We start from the raw sequence: 25,520 nt of genomic DNA, 5'->3' as shown, positions 1-25,520 counted from the left end.
TTCATTATATTAATCATTGATCTCCGTAGGCGCCCAGTATCGGCGGAAAAAGGCGAAGGATGATATGGGAGTCAAACGAGGTGAGACTGGATGGATATATTTGTTCTGTTACGTGGAGCTGGGCGCCAGACAGGAAATAGTCATACATGCAGGCGGAAGGTGAGCATCAGGAAGTGAAAAGGGTAAAATGGTAATTGTAAAAGAAGAACGTGTTACGAAAATGTTTCGGAATCTGTAAAACTTTGACTGGCTTCAGATTATGTAGTAAAGGCCATATGAGAAAGCGTACGCGATTATATCGACATTAAGGCACCGAATCCACCAAAGTTTCGAGGTTAAGCGTGCTCGGTGGGAGCGATTTCGGGATGGGTGACCCCACAGGAAGTATGCGAGAAATTCGATATATCCAGACCTAAGAGACAAATGAGAAGTTAGGATGGCCTAAGGGAAACTAGAGCATATGGGATGGTTGGAGATCATAAGAAGACGTGTAGAACGAGGCAAACTTGCTTGGTAAGGAGGCAGGAAGTGCATCACGACCACAGGAATTAGGATAGGCTTGAACAGCGGTTGGACGTATTTTGTGGACTAGTTAATAGTAATTATATATATGTATATATAAAGGTGTAGAATATCCCAAATATGATCGTATCGGTGGACATGTGAATCCCAGCAACCGAAGTCACGGTACAAAAGGCATTAATCGAGTAAGGGTACCGAGGTTCGAGTGACAGCAAGAGTAAATGGTACAAGTGTTGTAAAGTAAGCTATTGTTATTCTACTATAGATTGAGGTTGGGAATGAGGATATGAGACGGAGTATAAACGGATAATGGTATAAGTACACCCCAAAAGGGGGGAAGCGGGTGAGAGGAATGTAAGGATGAGATAGAGACAGTTGATACGGTAATATGTTTGATATGGATGCTTGGACTATAAATGAAACCCCCCTTTATGGAAATAAGTCAGTGAGATCGGAAAACCAACAATAAGCGTATAAGAATCAGGATGGTGTCTGAGGCAGTATGAGAAGTCTTGTAAAAATATAAAAAAAAAAATTAAAAAAAAAACCTCGAATGACGGGACACGAGAAAATGGACGTGTATGAAGAGAACGAGGACGATGAGAGAATGATATTGGATAACTTAAGAGCTAATATAAAGGATGGGAATAGCTTTAAAAAGGAGCTCCCCGAGGTGCTTATGAGAGCTGTAGGACTAGTCGAACATTCGAGGACGAATGTTCCAAAGGGGGGAAGGATGTTATATCCCGCATTTTGTATGTCGGAATATTTTAAGACAATTGCGGGAAGTTAAGGGCAAGACCATCTTCAAAAAAATTATTTTAGTGCATAAGTTGGTTATGAATATTATTTATGAATATTATTGGACGGAAATATTGAGAAAGGCTAGGGGCAAGAAGAGAAATTCGCAAAATGGGCCGTGGAAATAATGCGGAAGGTTAGGGACAAAATGGTAATATTGAGAAAAGTCGAGGGGTAAAACGGGAATTTCACATGAGTCTCTTGAATGTTCTAAAAAGGTCATATTGACCATGTGGAAAAAAAAAAAGAAAAAAAAAGATGACAAATAAGTCATCTTTGCCATGGAATTTCAAGAAAATTCTAGAGAAAATAAAGAAAGGGGCTAGGTGCTAAAATTTCCTTAATTGAGGGGCTAAATAATAAATATGGAAAGTAGTGGAAGACATGTATATATATATAATTGGAGTCATCTTTTTTGTTGAAGAAATAAGAAAGAAAAGTTGAAGAAAGAAAGAGAGAGGACGGACCAAAGAAAAGAAAAGAAAAGAAAAAAAAAAATTTCAAGTCTTCAATCCTTGGTTCAAAAATTATGTTCTTCAAGTATTCCTACCAAGTCAAGGATGCTCTTTAATGTGGTGCAATTGTTGGAGCAAGAAAACCATCCTTTGTGGCAAGTTCAAGATTCTAGTTAAGTGGGAAGTTAAGGAAAAAGGTAAGATTTCATGCTCTTTTATGTGTTATGAGTGGTTGTGCATGTTGTAGTATGTAAAGAGGGATGAAATCTATGGAATTATGGTGTTGTTGTGTGTGGCCGTGTGTATACTAGATTGTGTAGGAGAGAGAGAACTAATTTACTTAGTATGGTTGGATTGTGTTTTATGGATGTTTGGACGTGTTGTTGTATGAAAAAATGGGTGAGAATTTTGAAAATATGTAGGTTGATTGTATTGTTTTGAATGTTATGTGAGTTGAAATTGAATGTTATAAGTGTTGCAAGAATAATTGTTGGAATTGTTGTTGATAGTTTGGAAATTGGAAGGGTTAAATTCCTGATTGTATTGTTTTGATTGTGGTTGATTAAAATTGGCCGAGTTAGAATCTCGGGGGATGGCGCATTTACGGGGAAATCGCCAAAATTTCTCAGTAGACAAATGTGAAGTCAAGGTTGAACTTCTAAGTGCTCTAATTGACGTTTGGTAAATGTGACCAAATTGTAGATTTTGACGGATTTGCAACTTGAATTTGGAGTAGCGAAGGAGCGGAAAAGAGGTATGTAAGACTTCACTTTTCTTCCTTGGCATGTCTTAGACGTAGTAGGCTTGAACACGGGCCTCGGGGACAATTTCTTTCCTAGAAATCCGAGATTGAAATTAGTTACTATTCATTCAGTAGAATTGAACTAGAAATTGTGTGAAATGTTGAAAAAGTTTGCTAAACACCTAGAACTTGCATGGATAACACCCGGCTACCTTAAAACCCTCATAAGAAATGTCATGAAGTGTATTATACGTAAAGCGTATACGCCACCTCATTTGATCCGAGGTGGGCCCACTATTCCCGAATTCCCTCCTATTGTTCCATTAGGCTTATTTCCGTACTATAGTCAATGAAAGTTCTTGGTTATCATCCCGACCGCCAAAAATAGGCATTTGTTTTAACTAAACCCTTGACCCCAAGGTATGATTTTCCTTCCTAAAAGTTTACAAGTGTTTTTCAAAATATTCATTTTTCTCCAAAAACCAAGTTTTACAATATTGAAAGTCTTAATGACTAAAACGACGACCATGGTTCTATGATGATATGATGATAATGATGATGCCGATATGAGAAGAAGTCTAGGATGAGAATGTCAAGGATATGTTCTTACCACGAATATGACGATATGGAATGTTAAGCCATTTCTTGAGTTTCGGCTCTACTCATGAACGATGACTATTTTTAAAGACCCCAAAGCATATGAACCTTTGCCTTATGGTCCTATTCTATGTTTGCTCATGATGTCACTCTCATTGATAGTCTCGCCTTATTACTAGTTCTTTCAAGGTGAGATAAAGCGCCCATGATTATTCCATAATACAATCGGAGGTTACCGACCTTACGTCACTCCGACGAGTTATAGCTTTCTTTGGGCTCCCTTGCATGCTATGATATATGTATATATATGTATATGTATATGTATGGGGAAGATGGGAAAAGGGCGGCGAGCGCTATAGACGCTCGGGTTATACACGGTACATGTATCCGTATTTAGCATGACATCATCCCGGACGCGGGATGCCGGACGCGGACACATACATCCGTATTTATGGTTAAATGGATCGCTACCGCCGACGCCTCGCAATACAAGACATGTTACATGATATACTTTCTATGTACATGAAAAAAGAAATGCTTATCAAAGACAGCTTAGCATGCATGGCATCCGCCCTGAGTGGCACACACATGTACAGGTTACTCCTTTATCCTATGATACGGTCTATGTTCCCATACAGTTATTACTCATACACACAGGTCACAGCTTTACATGATATGTTCCATATGTACAGATTACAGCTTTACATGATATGTTCCACATGTACAGGTTACAACGTTACACATGATATGTCTCATATGTACAGGATACTCCCTTCTACATGACATGTTCTACATCTCCATACTGTTATTACACATGATTACATCCCCTACTGAGTTGCTTTTCATGCCTTACATACTCAGTACATTGCTCGTACTGACCCCTCTTCTTCGGGGGCTGCGTTTCATGCCGCGCAGGTGAACCCAGATGAGCTGAAGCTAGCATAGAAGATGTCCAGTGGGGTTGGTAGGCTCCACTTGTCCTGGAGTGCTGCCGAGTCAGGGTATATGTGCCATGATGATTTGTTCAGAGTTAGAGACTTTGCAGACAGAGTCAGGGGTAATGGATTGTCAGTCTGTAAGCGGCACCAATAGCCGACATGTTACTGCATCTCGTGTTACGAGTCTTATATGATGTCAGATTTTACTTATGGAAAAAAAAAATTCTATGTATTCATTTCTTACTAAGTCATAAGTTCATATGTGTAATAAGAGTTAGCGGGTTCGCTCGGCTCCGAATGTGGGGTCGGGTGCCCATCACACCCTAGTAAAGTCGGGGTGTGACAGCTAGCTCCATGTGGTCGTCCAGTTCTTTCACTTGAACACCTCAACTGACCTTTGTTCCATTTAGACACCTCAGGTGGGCAACTGATGTTTCATTTAGACACTTTTTTCGCAATCAGCTAAAATTGCAAAATGAGTGTCATCCACTCGCGAATGACGTGGCAGGGTGACTAATTAAAATAGGACATGTGGCAATTGGATGTAAAATAATAATTTAAAAATCAATTACAAGATAAAAGAAAAGGAAAAAATTATTTTTCACCAAAATAAATAAATAAATTACCTACTTTTCTAAACCCTCCCCCACGCACCCCACCCCTCCTTCCCCCTTTCTACACCTCTACTACGGCGCACCATTTTTTTTCTTCTAAAGGCTCCATTTTTATTTTTTTGTTTTCATTAGATTTTGATCCATTTTGAAAGCATATAATTCAAAATTTGGCACTAATCTATAGCCCCCAATTCATTATTTTTTTTGTTTTTGCGGTCCTCCAATTCGGAAATTTGATTTTCGAATTTGAAGTTTTTAAGTTATGTTAATGGCGAGTTCCTCAAATCTCAACCAAATAGAACCAAATTTCGGATTCGAACTCCTCACGACGTTCCGGTTCTTTTGAGATATCACCCACCGAAAATGGAGCCCGTTTGAGGCAACCCGAAAATTCAAATTGGAAGCTTTGAGCTTCAACAATGGCGGCTTCGGCTTTTCTTCAATGAGGATATGCTACATTCGGGAAAAAAATTGCGATGGGGAAGGCTGTGTTTTAAAAGAAAAAAAAATGTGACCTCCATGGAAGGAGCTTAGAAGCTTGGAAAGAGAAAATAATTAAATCAATTAGGTGCGCTAAATATTGTTCTTAAGAGCATTAATAACTTGTTCATGATGTATTCAGGAGTTTGGTTGAGAATCAAAGTTGTTTGAATGATTTTTGGAGCCTGGGTTTGATGAGGAACTTATTGCACGGCTGAAAAAAATTTGCAACTTAGGTGGTGGTGTCAATTTGTTAATTTGTAGTGGAAGGGTTTGTCAATTTGTTATCACTATCCGGTGGTGGTGTTGCGGTGGCAAGTTGATGGATGATGGTGGAGGAAGTGTTGGAATGAAAGAGAAGGAAGAAGAAGACATAAAAAATAAAAAAAAATCGTAAAATTAAGCTCTTCGCGCGCCTGTTTTGTGTGAAGGTCACACAATTTTCCAACTCAGCAAAAAACGCCTAAATGAAACATCAGTTACCCACCCGAGGTGTCTAAATGGAACAAAGGTCACTTGGGTGTTAGTGAAAGAAGTGAACGACACGACGATGTCGACGATGGGTTTGACCTTTTAAGAAATTATATAACTATTATTAAATAGTGTGAAAAGTACAAGTTCCTAAAAATGATAGAATGTTGATCCCACTTAGCTAGGAATAAAAATTGTCCAATAAAGACGTTCCATAACAGAAAGGACAGCGATCAAAATTGAGTGGCATTGGAAGTAAGGCCTTAATTTTCGTGAGGCCATAACTAGTGCTAAGAATAAATTTTCCAAATGAGGGTACCTAGTTTGTGTGTCTAGCAAGGTTTTACTCACATAATATATTGGTAATTGTGTACCTTTCTCTTTTCATGCAAGACGACCCTTACAGAAACTTCCGAGACTGCTAAGTAAATGAGTAGTTGCTTGCCATCTTGTGGTTTTGAGAGTAGCGGAGATACTTCTTCAACCTCCATCGGAGGGATTTTAGCAGCATCGTCGATGTAAACGTCCATCGCTTTCCTGATTTGTTCTTTGAATATCATACCGACGAGTTGCTCATATGTGGCCCCTGTATTTTTAAGACCATAAGGCATTACTTTATAGCAATAGGTACCTAGATGACTGATATATGCTGTTTTTGCTTGATAGTTTGGATTCATCTGGATTTGATTGTATCCAAAATAAGCCTCAAGGAAGCTCAAAATTCAAAAACCTTGATATCGCTTCAAACATGAACTTGTATATTAAAGAAACGGAAAAGGGTCATATTTGCCCTTGTATTCTCGCAAATAAGCTATACTTGCCCTTCTTTATACTTTTTCAACCTATTTGTCTTTATCATCCAACTTTAGGGCCATATTTGCCCTTGTACTCTCAAAAATAGCCATATTTACCTTTACACCGTTAAATCTCCATGTCCCACCTTAATTTTCCAATGTGGCGTCTACGTGGCCTATATCTTTTTTCCAAATTAAATCTGGCCACCATTTTAATTATTTTAACCCACCCACCCAATTAAACCCGATCCACCAACCAAATTAAACCCAACTCCCCGCTTGGTAGCTGTGAATGGCTTGGATACTTAGTTTCTTTCTACACTATGGAGCTCACTGTAGTGATACTCGAGCTTTGCAGTTCGTTTGTCCTTGTGATTCCACGAAGTACCTGACATATGCCTAGTTCAAATTTAGAGTAATCTATTCGTTATAGGTTCACAAATTTACCTCAACACTAGTCCTCTTGAATTCAAACAATTGAATTTACAGGAACAAGGCAATGATTAATGCACTTGGAAACATTAAAAATTTAACTGTGAACGGTTGATCACTGCGATCCAACAACATCAGCACTATGTTAAACTTAATCCAATGAACACAAACAGATACGATTGTGAGAAAATGGAATCACACATGCAAATCACAAGAATGTAAAAATGTGCAAAACAAGTAAGACTCTACCACAATTAATGTTGAGATTCTATTGCAACTAAGATTCTACTGCAATTAATGTCGCAGTGAGCATAGTGCAAAAAAAAAACCAAGTATCAAAGCCATTCACAGCGTACCTAGCGGGGAGTTGGGTTTAATTTGGTTGGTGGGTCGGGTTTAATTGGGTGGGTGTGTTAAAATAATTAAAATGGTGGCCAGATTTAATTTGGAAAAAAATATATGCCACGTAGGTGCAACGTTGGAAAATTAAGGTGGGACATGGAGATTTAACGGTGTAAGGGTAAACATGGCTATTTTTGAGAGTACAAGGGAAAATATGGCCCTAAAGTTGGATCACAAGGGAAAATCTATTGAAAAAGTATAACGAAAAGCAAATATAACTTATTTGCGAGAGTACAAGGGCAAATAGGACCCGTTTCCGTTAAACAAAACGATATATGAAAGGCATTATTAATTATTTCCACTGCTACTTGAAGGAAAAATAATTAGAACCATGAGATATATTGAATTCTATTCAGATCCAGAAGTCATCGTTGTATGACTAAAAGGTCCGAAGAAAAAAGAAAAGTTAACAGGATCATGAATCAGCTAATTCAGCATAAAGTGCTTGTGTAACTTAAAAAATCATTACATCAGAGAGTTATGTATTTTTTCCAATAAATTTTCTTGCAGAACGGTACTCTAATCACTGGCTTCATATTTGGACAGAGTAGAGTGTTCCTGAATAACTTATTTACTGCCGCCATAGCACAATTTATTTACCTTTAAATATTTCATTCGAGACCTCTATCTCTATGCTGATCACTTAAACTTATTTGAAGTCATAAGCCAGCCCTTCCTTCAGCTCCTTTTTATTTACCTAAAATCAGGAACAAAAACAAAAAAGAACAAGAAGAGTACAAGACCTAACATGAGTTTCTTAAGGCTAGTAAATTGTGAATACACGCAAATATAAGTGAGAGAATGCTGGAACAATGTTTCTTTAAAGGACATGGACTGGTGCGTGCACCAAACTAGATTAATCTACTAAACTCATCTGATAAAATTATGTTAAAAACACATTTCATGCACTTATTAGTTTGGTGCATGCGCCAGGTCCAGAGGTTAGCAAAGGTTTGGAGCAGCTCACCTTATCCATAGTGTTATGAGGCAGAGTACCACACCAACAGACGTCTAGGTATCTGTAATATAGATGGGCGAGAAGCATGAGTTTAGTATCTTGCAAAAGAAGCAATCAAAAGAAAACTTCTTTTCGGATAAGTTAATAGTAAAACAAAATCAACTATTAGAGCCAAATTCCTTATCCCCTGCCATGTAATTTTTCAATCAGGGGAATACTTCACGAAACAAGGGATGTACCGTATAAGGGGCAAGTCTCTCTTTTGCCCAATCTGAAAGTTCTTGCAATCTTAATGCAGGTTTTATTTCCTCATTTCTCCTTTCTTTGAGCTCTGTGTAAGGAACAGCAATTGCACACACCACTTCACCATAGTCCATGTCAGGTAATCCTAACACACAACATTCTCATATAGCTGGATGCTGTGGAAAGGAAATATGTGTACTCAGAATCAGTATGTTGCCAGTCAATTTCTATTTTTCAGATAGATGTTTCCGAGGGAAAAAAATCTGAAGTAATGGAATTTCAAAAGGCAGTTTATATTAAAGATGGACAAGCATTTACCTCCAACAGAACTGCTTCAATTTCCAATGCCGAAAATTTATATCCACCAACCTTCATAATATCAGTATTAGTCCCTAAGAAAGAAAATAATGAACCCTTTTTTAATCCAATAGGAAACAAGTTCAAAAACCAGAAGAGATTATTATGCTAAAGCTTTATGGATTGCAATAAGAGTTCGTTGATAAACAATGATACATAGATTCATCCATGCTTCCGTTTCGAGAAAAAAAAAAAAAAAAAACTTCCGTCTCCCAAAGATATTTATTACGGCAGAATTGACTGTACATTTGAAGATATAATTCTTTGCAAGACCTATATCTGCATTCTTATTTTGGTTCTTTGAATACACACACATGATTAGAAAATGAAGAAACTACCAGTCAGTTATAATTTCTGAAAGATTAGGCCGAAATTCTAGAAAGGTGCATGGAAGCAATATATACTTGTCCAATTTGAGCCAATCTTTATTTACTAGATATTACTAAATCAATTAACTTTGAAGTACCATAGGTATCACTTCCAAAGATTTAACCTGAGGTATTTTGAGTAATAAGTCGTTACCAAAACCATCCTCAACAAGAAATTCGAAAGGGAAAATAGCAAGAATATGCTTTCTTGAAACTGGTAACTTTGTATTCCTCAGCATTAAGGGCATCTTGGCCACCTCCAAAAATTTACACTTACTGAAAATTAATTACTGTAATCCTATAAAGTCTACTAACTGAACTTTCTCTTCTATATATTGCTCTTTAAGAAGTGATGACCTTCCACTTGATCTTCTGTGTGGAGCTTTCTTTGCCTTAAAAAAATCCATCATTTCTTTCCATCCAAATGCTGCAAGCCATATCTTTTGGATCTTGCTTCCTCCCCTTCTAATCCAACAATTTAGAAGATCGCATTATGTTCTGGCATAGACCAATTCCCCTTAGCCAAATTGATGAATAATCACACTTGTGCTGTGACTCTACAGTGTAGGAAAAGGTGGTTATTTGTCTCGAAGGCCTCCATACATAATGAGCACCTTAAAGAAATGTAGATTCCCCTTTTCTATAGTGCTTCATGAGTCAGACAAGCTCTTCTGGCTACCAGCCAGATGAAGTATTTCACCTTAGTTGGTGCCACACTTTTCCATATAGGCTTCCAGGGTCCTGGTGCCCTCCCTGATACTTCAGTCAACCCCCTGTTGTATACTCTATTGATTGAAAACAGTCCATCCTGATAGTGTTTCCATATCATTTTATCAGATTCCAAACTAGATCCTTGGAAGCCATCCATTATTGTCAACAGTTCTGCTACTTTTGCTATTTCCCGGTCATTTAACAACGTTCCGAAGGTTATAATCCAGCTCTGAGGAGATCACATCTCCTCTATTCTGACTTCAGGATTGGTACATATAGAAAATAATCCAGGAGACAGAACCTGCAACGCCCCCTGTCCACAGCAATTCTCCTTCCAGAATAAGATCTTGTCTCCCCTGCCCACCTTGTAATTAGCATTTTCCTTTAAGACGAACCAGAAAGCTAATTGTCCTCCATACCCCCACACCAAAAGTATTTGTCACTATATTTGTGCACCATTGTTCAGCTTGGCCATATTTGAATCACCTCTTTCCACAAGGGCTGCTCTTTTTGGTTATATCTCCAAAGCCACTTCATGAGTAGACTTTTATTCTGTAGCTTTGTATTTTTGACCCCCAAACCTCCATACACTCTTCTTTGCTGGAATGATTCCCATTTCACCGGGCTGAACCCTTTGCCCACTTTATTTCCTTTCCATAGAAAGTTTCTCCTCAGAGTATCCAGAGCCTCGACCACCTAGCTAGGAATAGGGAAAAGAGACATCACATATGTTGGCAGAGCATATAAAACAGAGTTGACTAAGGTGAGTCTTCCTCCCAAGGACAGGACAGGTATTGGGCTTCCATAATGCTAACTTTTTTTCAGTCTTTTCTATGATGCCATCCCATATTTCCTAAGCTTTATGCTTTGAGCCCAAGGGCATACCAAGATAAATAGTAGGCAGGTTCTCAATCTTGCAGTTCAAAATATTTGCAAGTACTTGAATCTATTGAACCTCTTTAACAGGGAATATGCTGCTTTTCCTCCAGTTTACTTTTAACCCAGAGCAGGCTTCAAAAACCACCAGAATCACCCTTAGGTAGCAAATTGTTCATGCTTTGCTTCACAAAAGACTACTGTATCATCAGCATACAGTAGATGAGATATTTCCGTAACCTCATTTGCCATGTTCCCCACATTAAAGCCTCTAATCCAGCTATTTTGAGATGCAATTCTCATCAATGCTGTCCAAGCCCTCCATGCTATCCAGAGCCTTAACCACAAGAATATGCTTTCCAAAAAGCTGACAACCATACCTCATGATAATGAGATGATGATGATAGTCAGAATATTGGCAGAGGATAGTCAGAATACTGATTGGCATTGAAAAATTACCAAATATCCAATTAAAAACAAGTATACCCTGCAAAGAGTACCTACATATACTTGCGTCCTAAAATGATGTAATTTCCATCTTCATCAACTGTAACAGCATCTCCGGTCTTGAAGAACCCATCATCAGTAAGTGACGGATTGGTTACCTAGTAATTCACTAGATGCGTGAGAGACATTCAAATACCAAAAAATGATATTGGAGGTTATCAATTTATGTGGAAAAGAATATCAAAACAGCAAAGGTTTGGAGATCGTACTACAGACTGTATTGTGATTACCTCAGGTAACTTCCAATATTCTTTAAACAACAAAGGGCTCTTAACGTATAGCTCCCCTACTCCTGATTTATCAGTACCACTCTCATCATCTAAAAGGATCTTGGCCTATCAGAAACCAGAAAATGACAGAATAGTCAAAGTTAATTCACCACGACAGCTACAGCAATGAGAAGTTGGATAACACTATTTATAGACTGTGTCTGAACTTTGGTGAAACAATATGTTAGATGTTGAATACCATAAAGAAAAAACTTACTAACCTGTACACCTGGAAAGGGGTTGCCAACAGTACCTGCTTTGCGTTTGCCTCTAATGGGATTAGATATTGCCATCACAAACTAGACAAAATTAGCCGCTCACATAAAGATGGGAATGAATCAAGCAGCAATAAAGAAATGAGCAGCCTACAGATCAAATGAAGTGGCTATGAGGGAAAAAAAAAAGTACCTCCATCATGCCATAACTTTCTAATAACCGATGCCCAGTAATTGTTTCCCACTGCTGCATGACGGGCAAAGGAAGTGCAGAGGAGCCACTCATCTGGAAACACAAGCCAATTGTTCAATTCATTTTCAAGAATTGGAATAGAAGTGGGATTATATTCTGAAATATAATAACGTGCCAAAAATGGAAAAAATAACAATGGCCAATTATACTGATTATACAGAATAGTGCCCTAATTGTGTTTTGTATGGTCTATTTAAACACTTAACGGCTTGAGGGGGATACATGCTTCTTACCATAAGGCGCAAGTGCATCGCTGCTGAAGAAGAAGCTGCTTTCAGTTCTGGATCCATCTCTTCATAACATTGTATTAGTTGTGTATGATGGAAAATAGGCATATATGCGCAGCGGAAGCAAGCAACCAAGATCATATTAAGAATATGTAAACTAGACAAACATAATCAAACACGAGATTGGAATACTAACCTTTTGAAGCTGTTGCACAAATCTTCAATAGCAGCCGTGCTCCCCAGGTCTACGATCTTCTGCTGTGTATCCTGAACTTCTATGAACATAATACTTGAGTGGCAAGTATTGCGGCTAAAGAATGAATATCACTTAGGTTGAATGGCTTTGTTTATATACACACGTTTTTAGGGTAAAACCCTAACAAAAAACGTGTAGCCCTTTCCTTACCCACCAAGTATATTATTTTTCCTTTTATTTTCCTTGTTCTAGAATATTCAGCACAAAACGTAGGACCCTGTATTTAATAACGAGGCTTCCTATTGCGTGTATTAGTTCGGAATATGAGCGAAATAAATCCTACCACAATAAATTACAATTTATTCCACTAAAAAACTGTAATTGCACTCCTCTGTTTAATTTCGAAATCTTTCATTAAAACTTATTTAACTCCCCATGCTAAGATCATAGATACCAATCAAATAAATTAAATTACTGACAATTTAATTCAACAACTAATTTAATCCTTGATACTTCCGCTTAACTTATTTCATGTGACGGATACAAAATCCACCTGCTGGGTTTTCACATGAAAACTTATAAGCATCCATAAAGGGGTATCATCAATCTCAAGGTCGAGACATGGATTTTATCAACTAATTGTTATTTCACAAATGCACTTTGCCATCCAACTTACCAGGAATACATTGACTCGCAGTTGAGTCGTACCTTTTAATAAATCAAAATAATGAACAAAGCACATCGACCATAACAATCATATCAAGATTAAGAGTATAAGTACATTTAATGAGCTAGAGAGGTTGTTTTATATATTCAGTACAAAAACACTTATCTCTACTTGGTCCGTTCAATACATACAAAATGTACTAGCATAAGAAGTTGGAATAAAACCATTCCCATAATCAAGATAGATTATATTTTAATCTTATGCTACAATCATCAAGATACTTTGTCCAGTTTCATCTTTGATTGTGAACACTAACTTTATAACTTATAAGAACCGACAATTTAATCTTCTGTGCATGAGCTAAAACTCCATACACCAAATCATCTACTATATAAGTAACGGGCACACATATGAACAAATGATCTATTTAAAATAAGACTTCATTGAATTGAATAAATAAATAAACAATTGTTCCAACAAGAATAAAACATAATACCATAATCAAACCACATGGTTAATAGTATATCCTAACACTCTCCCACTTAGACTCATAACCATGCATCTACAACTCTAACACCCATTTCTTCTACATGCCTATCAAAGGTCTTCTGCGGCAAGCTTTTGGTAAACGGGTCTGCCAAATTGTCTGCTGATGCAATCTTCAAAACTTTCACCCCTCCCCTCTGAACAATGTCACGAATTAAATGATATTTACGCTCAATATGTTTACTCCTCTTATGGCTTCGTGGTTCCTTTGAGATTGCAACCGCACCACTATTATCACAATAAAGTGTGATTGGTGTTTGTACTAAAGGGACAACACCAAGCTCTTTCAGGAAGTTCCTGAGCCAAACAGCCTCCTTGGAAGCCTCAGAGGCAGCCACATATTCGGCTTCCATGGTGGAATCAGCAACATAGGATTGCTTAATAATCCTTCAACTTATGGCTCCTCCTCCTAAGGTAAACACGTCCTGAGGTAGATTTTCTAGAATCTCTATCTGACTGAAAATCTAAGTCTGTATACCCAATGGGTAGAAGATCGCTTGAGTGAAAAATCAACATATAATCCCTAGTCCTTTTCAGGTACTTGATTATATGCTTAACGGCAGTCCAATGTTCTTTCCCAGGATTAGACTGAAATCTGCTAACTATGCCAACAACAAAGCAGATGTCAGGTCTAGTACATAGCATTGCATACATAAGACTCCCTACAGCAGAAGCATAAGGGACCGCCTTCATCTTCTCTATCTCATCAGCCGTATTAGGAGACTGATCCTTGGACAGAGAGATTCCATGCCCGAAAGGAAGAAATCCTTCCTTGGAATCTTGCATGCTAAGTCTGGTGAGTATCAATATAAAGTGCTTGAGATAAGCCTAATATCCTTTGCTTGCGATCTCGCGTGAGCTTGATCCCAAGGATATGAGCTGCTTCTCCCAAGTCCTTCATAGTAAAATGCCAGGACAACCACTCCTTGACTGAATTCAACATGCCCACATTATTTCCTATGAGCAAGATGTCATGTACATACTGTACCAAAAACGCTACTTTTTCTCCATCCCATTTCTTATAGACGCAAGACTCGTTTTCACATTGATCAAAACCAAAGGTCTTAATCGACTTGTCAAAACAAGTGTTCCATTCCCTAGATGCCTGTTTCAATCCATAAATGGGTTTGTTCAGCTTACACAGCATATGCTCATCACCGCTTTTCTTGAAACCGTATGGTTGTGCCATTTAAATGCACTCATCAAGACTTCCATTAAGGAAAGCCGTCTTGACATCCATTTGCCAGATCTCATAATCATAATGAGAAGCAATGGATAAGAGGATTCTTATGGATTTAAGCATGGCTACCGGCAAAAAAGTTTCCTCATAATCGATCCCTTCTTTCTGAGTAAACCCTTTCACAACAAGCCTTGCTTTAAAAGTTTGCACTTTTCCATCCACTCCTTTCTTTTTCTTATAGATCCATCTACAGCCAATAGGTTTGACTCCCGCAGGTGGTTCCACAAGATCCCAGACTTGATTGGAGTACATGGACTCCATTTCAGATTTCGTAGACGAATCCACTTTTCTAAAGATCTATATCCTGTAGTGCTTCGTCGTAATTTAGAGGTTCTGTATTAGGCTCTTCAGGGATCCTATCGTAAAATTCTCCTAAGAGTACATACCGAGAAGGTTTTTTAATAATTCTCCCACTACGACGAGAAACTACAGGTGCATTTTCATCCACGACATCATCATGAAGAAGTGGATGCTTAACGTCATCCTCCGCACCCTGCGGTGCCAGGATTTCATGAGCTTCTTCTTCAAGTGTAGGTTGCACAATTGCAGGTTGCTCAAAATTACTCCCACTACCTTGAGGGAGCGAGATGTCGGGCAATGCCTCTTGTGTGTCCTCTTGCCTATTGACATTCCTCCCACTACGAGGACGCAGTAGTAGATCAATACTGGCTACCGGGATATGTTTTGGAGATGGATCTTTTGTTATTTCTTTGCTCAATTCCTGTAAAACAAGTTTGCTTCTAGGAACATGGTTTATTAAATAATCCTCTTCCAGAAATTTGGCATTTGTTGTAACAATCACCTTCTTTTCTTTTGGACAATAAAATAAACCTCCCTTTGTTCCCTTTGGATATCTAATAAAAATGCATACCTCTGTCCTCGATTCCAATTCATCCGTTTTCCCTTTCAGCACATGTGCTGGACAACCCCAAACTCGAATATGCCGCAGACTGGGCTTGTGTCCAGTCCACAATTCTGCTGGAGTTGAAGGTACTGACTTGGAAGGAACTAAATTCAGAATGTAATTTGCTGTTTCTAAAGCATATCCCCAAAAGGATGAGGGCAGATCTAAATAACTCAACATTGATCCGACCATTTCCATAAGGGTTCTATTTCTTCTTTCTGCTACACCATTTTGTTGTGGAGTTCCTAGATCAGATAATTGAGACGTTATTCCACAATCTGATAAGTATTTAATGAATTCTGCAGAAAGGTATTCACCACCGCGATCAAATAGCAATGATTTGATATGTTTATTATGTCGTTTCTCCGTTTCTGTCTTAAATTCTTTGAATTTCTCAAAGCACTCAGACTTACGACGCAACAAATAAATATATCCGTATTTCGAGTAGTCATCTGTGAAAGTCACAAAATACTCAAAACCACCTTTTGCTTGTCTATTCATAGGTCCACACAAATCAGAATGGATTAATTCTAACTTATCACTGGCTTTATTTCCTTTTGAAGGGAAAGGTCTCTTGGTCATTTTTCCTTCTAAACAGGATTCGCAGGTCGTAGTGCCTCCACTTTCAATGAACTCAAGGGTCCATCAGAAACCAACCTTGAAATCCTATTTAGATTTATATGACCTAGGCGAAAATGCCCTAAATAAGTTTGACTCAATTCAGAAATACACTTCCTTTTACGTGGCAGATCAACGTTATTTAGCTCTTTTGGTTGTAGCACATCAGGAGAAATATCAAGTATAAAAAGATCATGTACTCTGGCAGCAGTGTAGATAAAAAGTCTATTGTACTTAATAATAGCAGAGTTATTAATAAAAAAGACATTATAACCAGCATCCATTAATCTCGAAACTGAAAGCAAATTCCTTCTAATGGAAGGTACATATAAAACGCCTTTTAAATTCAAAACTCTATCACTACTAAACTCAACTCTAATATATCCTAAAGCTAAAGCTGGTGCTGGTTCGCCATTGGCTTGAAAAACGCAAACTTCATTCTCACTTAGCCGCCGCGTTTCCTGAAACCCCTGCAAAGAAGTGCAGATATGATTAGTGGCTCCCGAATCTACACACCATGACATGGTAGAAACAGCCGCTAAACAAGTTTCAACGACATTTAAATATGAATTACCTTACTTATTCATCTTAGCCAAATAGGCAGGACATTATTTCTTGTGATGGCCAGGCTGCTTGCAGTGATAGCACTTGCCCTTAGGCTTGCTCACACCACCACCAGCAGCAACTCCAGGTGCCACTACCTTGCGAGCCTTTTTCTTTTTCTGACCGCCTTTCGGCTTAGAAACCGAACCTTTCTCAACAGTCATTGCTACAACAGGAGCTTGTTGTTTGATAATGGACTCTACAGCCTGCAGCTCATTCAACAATTTTGGCAGTGACAAATCCATTTTGTTCATATTATAGCTCAAGCGAAATTGCTAAAAACTGTCAGGCAGAGTCTGTAGGACCATCTCAACTTGAGATTCCTTATCAATCACAGCTCCAAGAACCTCGAGTTCGTTCGTAAAGACTCATCATGTCAAGTACATGGGCCCTAACCGAAGATCCTTCAGCCATCTTAGTGTTCAAAAGGGCTTTCGGTCTTTTAGACGCAAGATTTTGTTCTCCGAACATCTCTTTGAGATTTTCAAGTATGTCGTACGCAGACCCCATTGACTGATGCTGATGTTGCAAAACATTCGCCATGGAGGCAAGAATGTAACATCACGCCATCTCATCAGCCTTAACCCATTTATCATAGGCCTTAATCTGGTCTTCCGAAGCATCCTCTCAAGGTTTTTCTGGGCACTCATCAATCAGCACAAATTTGTAACCTTCAGCAGTTAGGACAATATCCAGGTTTCGTTTCCAGTCAACATAATTCGGACCCTCTAACTTGTTTTGGTTCAGAATAACGGTAAGTGGGTTGAAAGAAGACATGATTAATCTGAGAGATATAAACATTAAATAGATCATTAGTTATCTTTGAAAGAATAATGAAATTCAAACCACATATCACACATAAAACCATGCTTACCGAACAGTTAGATTCGATAGGGAAACTTAACTATTCATGCAAAATATGAGTCATGCCAGATATATTACCCCATAAAAAAACAGAACCAACTCAGATGGAGAGTAAACTGCTAATTTATATTAGGTAAATATCAGATTAAATTATCCCTAGTTCCATTGAACCAACGTGTAAATCAGTTGGAGAGTCAAGACAAGCTATCAATTAAATAGGGATTACAACACAGTAATTAACCATAATGAATCTATCCGATGGGGAGGAAGACCTATGTCAACACATAAACTCATTATATCACTGCTACATACAATGGAGACTTTAGAGAATGAACCCTAATAGTGTATACATAGTAGAAACCTATTTGATGAAAGAATTTAAGAACAAAATAAGGCAAAATAAACCACCTAAATTACATATCATAAAGAGGGGTATGGGATTTGGTGTCTGAAAACTCAAAGCTGTTACACTTCACCATTGTGTCAGTGAATCCTAGCCGAGCATATAAAATGTATTCTAGGCTCCTAGCTATGACCACAAAAATTATGACACTTTGGAGATCCAACACAACACAGAGGCTCTAAATGTTAAGTCTCCAAATTGAGGATGGAGGAAAAGGAGACAATGGCATAGTGTCAATCATCCGATACTATATAGAGGCTCTCAATGTAAAGTCTCCAAATTGAGGATGGAGGAAAAGGAGACAATACCATAATGTCAAGAAACTGAAGAAACAATGCTCGTCCCTGACAAGCTTAAGAACAAAAGCTCGTGTATAGAGAACGTACTAGATATGTAACACGCCGAGAACGTACTAGATATGTAACACGCCAAGTTGTGTATTTCACTATCAAGTTCGAGCAACTTACTCCACTGAACACTGTTATGGCATTGTCAGTTTTAGTCCTATCTCCAGGATAAGATTCACGCCATCTCTGCCAAATCTCTCTTACGCAGAAGTTTGGTATAAAGTCGACCTTAAAAAGAAATAAAATGTGGTAGTAGGTAAATCCTGTCCAAACAGCATTTATGCTGCTGGAGAAACAAATTTGATGATGTGAAATCTATTTTAGTAATTACCGTGGAACCTGCATAAAGAGGAGCAAGTAAAGTATTGAAAAGTCCATGCACATGTAAGGTACAAGTTAAGGATCAGCAAAATATAAGAGTTCCAATCACATTATCTATGTGCCATTAGATAAATAACAATGCAAAAATTGAACACCGAGAAAACATCTCCGGGGAAAAAATGCAACTGAGGATACGATGAAGCGGTAGACGGTGCAGAAATTGGTCCTTGGATGTGTATTTCCATGCCTCTGCTAAAATTTGGACCTGAAACAGTACACAGATGGAAACAGTTTACTTCCACGATCTGAAATGTGTAAGGTTGAGTTTATCGTAACTACTAGCTCCAACCAAGTGAACCTCAATCTCCCAAATTATTGACAGTTGAAAAGAAAAGGTTAGTTATGCAAGTCAAAGAGATCATAAATTCTTCTTCATAACTAGCCTACGTGGTAGTATGTGTTTACTATCATCTCTCAGCAATAGATACACTGACACATGAACAATCAGAATATCTAATCCTACGAATTGATAGATTAAATAGACATTCTCTAACTATGGAAAATCAAGAAAACTAAAAGACAATTGTATAATCTACCAGCCACAACCAAGCTCTTTGGTAGGCATGAGCATGACATCTACTGGGCCAACAGAAGATGAAAGTGAATACCACAAAGAAGTAAATGAATGAAGAAGATCAGATATATCCATACTTAGATAGTTAGATCCTATATCCGCATAAAGTATCATCAAATATCCACATAAAACATCACCGTCAGCAGGGAAGTTAACATTACAACAACCAAGCAGAAACAACTTAAATGTTATTTTTATCACAACCTCTTCATAGGATCCCCAGAGTGCAAAACACTAAATCTAGAACAGCGATGAACCTGAGCTAATATTCCTTTGTGTGTATGGACTACTCCTTTTGGTTTCCCTGTGGTACCACTGGTGTACAAAATCAAAGCTGGATCCTCACCTGCAAATTAACATTTACATAGCAATGTAAAGGACTGTTGATGAGCTCTAACAATCTCAACAAAGAAATAAGCAACCATAGCGAGAGACACGTAAGCTCCCTTTATCGCACCACAATTTCTCATTTCCAGAATATTTCTAGGACCATAAGACACCATGTCTTTTACATGATCATGCTTGGTCGATAAATGGACACTGGGAATAGGAGGAATAAGAGACAAACAGGCGCCAGTTTTAACTGCAAGTAAATTCATAAGTTCTTGGTGCACTTTTTTTTTTTTTTTTTTTGAAAAGGAAGTTCTTGGGCGTCTTCAGTACTCAGAATTACTGAGATTTCCTACAAGTCAAATTTGCACAAGGATTTTAGCAAATTTGTGAAACAAGAGAATAAGTGGCCAGAGGACCTAGAACTACAGTAATATGATGCAGATGGAAATAAATATTCAGTCCTGATTGGAGATAACTTGATTGTACATGGTTAGAATAAAAACCAGAAGAACAATGCAAGCTATATTATTTATGTTTGACTATGAGAAAATGGAAAAGCATCATTTGCTATGCATGTTGGATATCTTGCAAGTCATAAAAAAAACTGAGCAGCAATGATAGAAAAGGTAGAAGATTTTTGGACAAACCGAATCATTCATCACACGCAGCAGTTCAGTTACTGGGTAGCTTAGTGCAAGAGGAACTGCAACACCTCCACTCATCCAAGTTCCTAGTACTCCAGCAACAAACTTGGCACAGGGATTGGCTATGATACCTACTCTTGCTCCACCCGGTTCTACATTTCTTTTTGTGCCATTGCCCTAAAAAGGAGGAAGCATTTGAACAGTAAGGCAATGGAGGACAGGACAAATATCTAGATGACTACAAAATTGGTAGAACAATATGAACAGAAGAAAGAAATGGTGTCTTGGAAAAACGACTCACATTAAAAAAAAAAAAAAAAAAGAACTAGAAAGCATTCTCCATTCAAGTCACAACCATCAAATTGACGAAGATTAAAAGCCAGCAAGATGCATCTTTAAGTTTTTCAGAGGTAGTATGTCAAAACTCACAAATTTAGGATCTAGATTGCTTAACAAACTTGATATACTCCTTGCAGATGATACCAGCTGAAGGTAAGTGTAGCTCTTCTCATCAACTCTTATTGCAACATTCTCCTGGGACTCAGGTCTCTTGCTGGCAATTTCTTTCACCAGCTCCTTATGCTACTAATATTTCAAGCTGTAACATCAAAGCAAAAAGCAAAAGACAAAAAAGAAGAGAAAGAAAGATGCTTCAAAGTTATGTAAATTTACATATCACTATCAGTTTCTTTAAAAGCGAAAAGCTCAGAAAAGCGACAAGGTTCATGAGGCTTGAAGGGATAAGTGTAAAGTGAAGTAGGACTGTTCAAAGTACTGATATACTGAAAATCCAAACTGATGAAAAGGTTATTGGTCAAACGGTTTTGGTATATCAAGATTATAGAGAACCTCCAGTAGCTAGAGTTTTTCTTAATGGTCAAACTGACAACCAATCTGCTAAAACCGATAGCTGAAAAATCCGATACCTAACTCCCGATAGCTTCGGTTAATGGTTTAGCATATTTAAAAATTGACAATTGAAAACCGTACTGATAATCATAAATATCGAACCGTACCGTCCTATGAACACCCTAAAGTGAAGCACACGCTTGCTTGAAGTGAAACGCACAATTTATGGAAAAGTAAAAGATACCAAATATGATGAATTTAGTACTATAATAATGAAACTGTAATTAAAATAACCAATTTCGATATCCAATAGACATTTTAATCCAACTCTTCAAATTTGAGATTCAAAGAACCGACTTCTTCTAGTTGGGATCACTTCGTGCGACATTTTTTGAAGCACAAACTTCTCTTAAGGGCATGGCCTCACTTATGAAGCCAGAACCCCACGGTTCGCTCACTTCATCTCTTTAAGAGATGGAACAATGACTTTTTAATAACACTATCAGCCATCACTAAATTTTTGAAGCACAAAAGAATAGAAGAGAGTGTAGCATCCTAAGGGAAGGCTGAGGTTAAAAGAATACATCCCACGTAATATTCAGCAAACAATACAAATGGCACTGCAAAAATGCAGATAGTTGTTGCAGATAGCAATCAACCTCACATTTAAGAGATTAAATAGACTAAGAATGCGAATCGAAAATGTCTAAACTAATACACTTATTTTACTATCTTCATAGGATTTTCATCGGGAGTAGAAGTTCTAAGAAGAACATTAAAATTTGAAAGGGGTCAATACTTGCTGTCTTACTTTCCCTGCTTCTGATTTATTTATCCAACGATTCTAGCCATTGGGGTCGAATTGAGCATTTAAGAAGTCAAAAGTATAGGTAGTTTACTCTTCAATCCTGTTATGTTTTATGTTGAAGTTTTAATTTGATCGATTTGTCTAAGTCTTTCAGTTTATTCCTTTTCAGTTAAGTTAGTTTAATCAGTACAACAATTGAGTATTGGGAATCAAATTTGCTACGAGCACTGATATGTCTAGCTGCAACTGTACCGGACGAATCAGTGGGTTGACTGAAAACGAATCTTATCCCTTCCTTCTTTTCTGCATTTCACCGGAGATTGGCGTTTCTTTACAATTTACTAGTAAGCAAAATTAATCAAAACAGACAATGACAACAAATTCATATTCAGATAATGATTCCAAACAGCAACTTCACAAAATTCAAATTTCCGTCCTGAAACTACTTCTCGCCTCCTCAAATGTCAACTGCAAGAAGAAAATAAATCAAGAACATACAGTTCACAGGAATCACATACATTTGTTTCACCAGTCGATAATTTAATCAATGTATGTAAAACACGAATTACATTGAAAATTCACAGTTCAAAAAATTATATAATCCCTCTGTCCCAATTTATGCGACATCTTTTCCTTTTTAGTATGTTTAAAAAAGAATGTTACTAAACAACTTAACTTTAAAGTTCCTCAATTACCCTTAATAAAATAAAATGATTTATAGCGACACAAATAACTAAATTTTATTTTAGACCACAAATTTTAAAAATCTTTTTTGTTTCTTGAACTTTGCGCCAAGTCAAACGCTGACATATAAATTGAGTTATTGGGACTGATGGAGTACTTATTTACTTAATTTTTCACATGGATCGTGGTTGCCCTACATGATGGGTGACTCAAATCTAATTCCTTCATCAGCAAATTCAATCCCCGAATCATACACATTAAAGATACATTTTGATCCCATGATCAGTGATGACATCCTCATGTCCAAGATAATCTATATATATACACACACAGAGAGGAAAAAATGAAGATTGAATCAAGAAAAAGAACTTATCGGACCGATATTGGAAGGTAGTGCTTTGAGGAGAAGAAAAACAATATGGAATACATGTATGGGAGTTAGACAAAGTGAAGTCAAAGAGAGGTGGGTAACGAGAAGGTGTGTTGAGTAACGTTATTAAACGAACTCATATTATAAGGTTGGAAGTTTTTACATACACTACAAGAAAAAATTGAATGCAGAAGAAAACAGAGCAACATAGATTGTTGCCAAAGGTGGTTGAAGTTTGAAGCGCAATTCGCAGAATTGCCCTTCTTTTGGGGTGGTCTTTAAATTTTGCCCCTCATATTTGAAATCTTTAAATTTTGTCCTTTGTCATTCCTTTTAAAATTAAATGGTTTGAGTTGAACCCACACACTATCAAAATTTTAAAAATTTTTTTGCAAAGCGAGTTTAAATTTCGGTATGCCTATAGGCGTACAACTTGTGAAGAAATTACCAAAATTATGTCGGACCGGCATACTTATGCCTTTATGGGCGACTTGGCATAAGTATCTGGGTCATGAATTCTTTTGGTAATTCTTTTTCAAGTTTATACGAATCGAACCTAAAGTTTGCCCATTAAAAGTATGCCCCCATGCGCGTAAAAACTTGTGAAGGAATTACCAAAGTTATGTCGGGCCGGCATACTTATATTATGGGGCTTGGCATAAGTATGCGAGTTAGACATAACTTTGATAATTCCTTCACAAGTTTATGTTGGATCCGGCATAAGTTTGCCCATTAAAAGTATGCCCCGCGCATAAACTTGTGAAGATGCAAAGTTATCGGACGCATCTTTTATGCCAGAGTACGCATAAGGCATGAGTATGCGGGTCCGGCATAAATTGTAATTCCTTAAGAAGAAGTATCTCTGCGGGGTCAAGCGCGACCCAACACACCTTGCCTTGTAATTTTTTTTTAATTTATGCTTGAGCGGGGGTTCGAACTCCCTCGTGATTTACGCGTGGCTCAAAGTTGCAATACGAAGGGCAAAATTAAAGACCACCAATACGAAAGGCGTAATTTAAAGGCAAATATGAGGGCGAAATTTAAAGACCACCCCAAAAGAAGGGCAATCCGCGCAAAAAAATGAAGTTTGAACTGATAATTAAGCGCACAATGTTATTCAGAGCCGAGAATTTGCGGGTTTAGGCACTTGGTAAAACGGGTAACATCTTTTTAACCTCTTTCTTTTCCATTTTACATTGTTCGGACACAACATAATATTATTTACCTTTTATTTTCTTAATTTCTTTTTTTTTTTAATGATAATATCTATCTATTTACCTATTTATCTTTTACTAGTTTTAGTGTACATGCTTTGCTCGAGTAGCCTAGCGATAATTATTCAAATTATATTTAAAAGCAATAATTTATATATATAATTCATAACTTAAAACATTTATTTAACTTATAATAAAAATAAAAACTTACAAAAAATGCAAATTCTAGTAAAAGAAAAAAAAGGGAGTACCGGCTTTATTAATCTTTTCAACTAAAAGAATAAAATTATACAAAATCAAATCGATTATACTTCTTAGGCATGGGCATTCGGGCCGTTGAATTGGATTTTTTAAGTTCGGTTTTGGGTTTTCGGTTTTGACTTTTGAGCCTTTAATGCAAGCTCATCAGGAATGAAATTCATTGCGCAGATACCAAGTTATAGGTCTTAGCTTAATGTGAAACCAAATATGTTGATTCAGCAAAGAATTGTTACCACTAAACCAAAAGGTATCAAGTCACATAGTTCAGTTCTAAATTATTCCTCTGTTTCATTGGAAGCTGCCTTATTATTCTTATAGTAGTGAAGTAAATTCCAGCTTTACAAGCTATATATTATATTTAATTTAGTATAAAATTCTATATTGAACTTGATATTATAATAGATAGGGTAGTAGGGTACTAATCTATTACACCTTTGGACTAATTAGTATTGGACACATAATATGAGTAGGGCTAAATATAAGGTATAAAATTTTTCAATAAGTACTGAATCCCATATCCAGTCCAAAATCCAAAAATCTTAAAAATAAAATTCTAAGTCCAATCCATAATGCAAAAATCCAAGCCAAATATCTAGAAAACTCATATTTCGGGTTGGCCCAAACTATGCCCACCCATAATACTTCTATAATAAGAATTAATACTCTGAAACCTAACAAAGTGTAAAGGAACCTGGTTTTTACTTATAAAAGAACCTAGTCATACTTAGAGCACTAGAAAGGTTTAGAAATGTCCTAAAAGAAAAAGAAAACTTGGTCTTTAA

The 25,520-nt window shown here is 37.3% G+C and overlaps 1 pseudogene; it reads right to left on the bottom strand.

Moving 5' to 3' along the window:
• Positions 1-7,568: 7,568 nt before the first annotated feature.
• LOC132064265 (probable CoA ligase CCL8) overlaps positions 7,569-25,520 on the bottom strand; it is a 22,147-nt pseudogene continuing 4,195 nt past the window's right edge.

This window comes from Lycium ferocissimum, chromosome 1 (assembly GCF_029784015.1).
Source record: "Lycium ferocissimum isolate CSIRO_LF1 chromosome 1, AGI_CSIRO_Lferr_CH_V1, whole genome shotgun sequence".
NCBI lineage: Eukaryota > Viridiplantae > Streptophyta > Magnoliopsida > Solanales > Solanaceae > Lycium > Lycium ferocissimum.
The sequence above is the reverse complement of the archived record's forward strand: the minus strand, read 5'-3'. Positions and strand labels throughout refer to the sequence as shown.